Source organism: Diabrotica undecimpunctata, chromosome 2 (genome assembly GCF_040954645.1).
Source record: "Diabrotica undecimpunctata isolate CICGRU chromosome 2, icDiaUnde3, whole genome shotgun sequence".
In the NCBI taxonomy this organism is placed as follows: domain Eukaryota; kingdom Metazoa; phylum Arthropoda; class Insecta; order Coleoptera; family Chrysomelidae; genus Diabrotica; species Diabrotica undecimpunctata.
This window is the reverse complement of record NC_092804.1, coordinates 57,600,878-57,604,865: the sequence shown is the minus strand read 5'-3', so window position 1 is coordinate 57,604,865 and position 3,988 is coordinate 57,600,878.

Genomic DNA, 3,988 nt, shown 5'->3' with positions numbered 1-3,988 from the left:
GTGTTCTTTAATACTACATATTTACTTTACCTTACAATACAAGCTTCACTTTATTTAATGTTTCTTTTAAGGTTATTTCTGCTAACTTAATAAGTTTGGTAGGTATTTGTATTAGATCCATCGCTTCGTATATTTTTTTTCTATCGAATGAGTCGTATGCGTGCTATAAGATGGAAGGATATCTCCTTCCATCTTCCATCCTCTAACTTGGCTGCACCGTACTGAAGACGACCAATAGTCAGAAATACGTATATGCGGTTGCCTTCCATCTAGAGATGGCGGTTTTTGACAAAACACCTGTTTTCGGATATACCGGTTTTTTTGCCTGGCGGTTATAACCGGCCAAAAAAACCGGTTTTCGGTTGTTTTAATCCAATAGGTTACAAGTTTTCACTTTCAGTTTGCTTCTGTATTTATAAAATAAAATAAAATTTGAATTATAGTTTTGTTTGGAATAATTACTTGAGAGTAATAATTATGATTGGGATCCAAAATAATACCTTACCTTATCCTAATCACCGTAAAAACCTAATAACCGGTTTTTACTTTAAAAATAAAAAACCGGTTATAACCGGGACAAAAAAAACAACCGATAAAACCGGTTATTGCGAAGTAAAAAAACCGGTTTTCGATTAAAACCGGTAGGTTTTTCCCATCCCTACTTCCATCTTATACACATATTTTATTACATGTTTTCCTTTACTGTGAGCTATGCTGATACCTTTTACCTTTATTACATATTTTACATTTCTAAATTCCTTGCTGATACATTAACTGATGCCTTTGAATATCACAATAATTATAATTCTAAGGACACATTTACCTTTGTCAATGCTGTTAGGGGAATGCAGTTACCAAATGATTATGTTTTAATTTCTTTAGATGTGGTGTCGTTATTTACAAACATTCCACTAAATATAGTCACGGACATTATAGAATGAAATTGGATCCTTATAAAAGACTACACGACATTATCAAAAGACAATTTTCTACAAATTCTTAGGTTCATTTTTAACAACACTTACTTTAGTTTCAATGGTAAATTTTATTCTCAAATTTTTGGAACACCGATGGGTTTCCCGATTAGTCCAATCCTTGCAACTATTGTAACTGATCATCTCTTAGATAATGTGATTACGCAATTACAGTTTATATATATTGAATTACTGTTTATATATAAATATCTTATCACATCAATACCACACTAAACATTTTTAATTCATTTAATAAACATCTTCAGTTTACAATTGAAACTGAGACAGATTTTAGTATACCATTTTTAGACAGAAGAGTAATAAGAACAAATGACAATATTTTGACATTGGATTGGTGCCAAAAGCCGACAGCATCAGGCAGGTATATGAATTACTATTTAAATCATACCACCCGTCAAAAATATAATACCGTACTAGGTATGAAAAACAGGATAATGTCCATTGTTGATGACAACTTTTTACAAAAAAATCTGGACATAATATACACAATTTTTCGTAACAACGGATATCCTAATCAAATCACAATCATATCAAAAAAAAAACTGATTTACAGCACTAATTTCTATGACGGTTCCGTCCATGATTCTATAAACGTCTTATAACAACAAATCAACCAAATATAAAAAAAAACTTCCCTTTATTAATGGTCTAACTCATTCTGTCATATCCATATTCAAAAATGTTCCTAATATTAGTATAGCTAAATATAATACCATGAACAGCAAACAACTATTTTCAAAAATCAAAGACCCAGTACCAACCTTATATAAAAGTAATGTTTATGAAATACCGTGTCTAGGATGTCAAAATACCTACATTGGCCAAACATCACAATGGTTAAAACAACGCATCACACAACATAAAAGTGATTGCCGCTTGGATAAAAATACTTGCGCAGTAGTTGAGCACTATGAAAAGACTGGTCATATGCTAGACTATAACAAAGCTCACATTTTGGCACAGACTGATAACTATAGTAGAAATCCTTAATTAACATAAGAAATTACAGAATATATAAAGTAGTATATTTATTTGTGCTTCTCTATAGTAGACTTGACCAGAAGTTGTCGTACAGTGTAGCCAATTCTTGTTCACAAGTAGTAATTATGGTCATACAAAACCTGTATTCTTCCACGCAGCGATTATTACCGTCATAAAAATACCAAAAAACATGATTTTTTCAATAGTAAAAATTAAGCACAAAATTGTAATGAAATAAATTTTATTTATATGTTCCGTTTCGTTACATATTTAAATTTATAAAATAAAAATCGATATTTTAAAACATTATTTTTCAATCGTTTGGCAACGTTAGAATTAGCGAAGAAACTCCGATTTACAATTCCGACCCAGACATAGCCGTAAAACTAGTTTTTATTATTTTTTCGCCGAAGAAATGCCGATCAAGACATCAACGATGGTTCATTTACATTGGCGTTTCTATGGGTAGTGCATGTATTTCATTTTGTGAGTATATTTTATATGATAAGTTTGTAAACTTGTTGTTGTCAATACTGTTTTATCAATACTGTATTGTAATATTGATAAAACGTGTTATTGATAATGAGAGTGTTATAGTTTGTCGTTTTATAGTAAATTTTTAGTTATATTCTGTGATTATTTAGTTTGAGTTTTATTGGAGTTTTTATTCATAGTGAATTTGTATTTATATTCTGTAATTATTTGATTTGAGTTTTGTTGGAGTTTTGGTTTATAGTGAATTTTTAGTTATATTCTGTGATTATTAAAATACAATGGACGAAAAACCGAGTTGTTCCAAGAGAAGACAGCAAAATTCTGATGTTGATTCCAAAAATGAAAAGTCGAAAAAGAGACCAAAAAGGAACTTTTGATTTAAGCAATCCTCCATGTAACTCCAGAGAAATGGGCTAAATGTATAGGCCACATAATTAAAGAAGAACATCGTATGTGGGAACTTGATACTCATGTCGAAGTTTTACTAGAGCCAATTATAATTACACCAGGTAAAGATAATGGCAGCGATAGCAGCACTGCATCTTCAGATTTAGACAGCGAATAATATTTTCTAATAGTTTAGTAGGAACATCAGCATAAAAAAAAACGAGAAGAACATAGTAAGTGTGTATAGTGATTGTGTTTAAATAGAATAGTACAATGTTTTGTTACATCAAAAATTATTTTTATTTTGTTTTTATAGAATTTTATTTTGTTTTATAGGATTTTATTTTGTTTTGTTTTATACTGTTTAAGTGTTTTGTTCATTTTATTTAATGGGACAATATGGCTCTTTGCGAACAACCATTTAAAAAAAAGTAACGCGCCACAAGACATACCCCTGGGGTGGTGTGGAAACTGTATTAAAATTTGTTTTAAAAAAATTTCATTGTGTAACTATTTAAGGACGGGTCACACCAAAAGACGTTTTAGCATAACTTCCGCGACAGCCGGGTGGCATCAGTAAGCTTTCTGCAAAATTACTTGTTTTTTATAGCTTTTTGTTTGTGGCATTCTGTATTTTTATGAGACTGTAGGGAATAAGCCACAAAATATTTATTTGTAGGTTTAATTTACTGATGTTTGATCTCTATATAAAGAGATCGTTTTCAAATATACAAGTGATATTAGTAATATTTATTTTTGTATGGCTTTTTGCTTGCCGTTCTGTATATTTAGAAATAATGTTGGGAATAAGTAACGATACATTTAATTGAAATGTTTAATTTACTGACGTTTCGATCTCTATATAAAGCGATCGTTTTCAAATATACAAATGATAGTAATATTTATTTTTCTGTGGCGTTTTGCTTGTGGCATTCCGTATTTTTAGGGAGAATGTTGGAAATAAGCCACAATACATCTATTTACATGTTTATTTTACTAACGTTTCGATCTCTATTCCAGAGACCGTTTTTAAAGTTAAGAAAAAAAAAGAAAATAAATAATATAAATATATAATAATAAACAAATAAAATAAATATAACTATAATTTATATCTTTGAAAACGGTCTTTG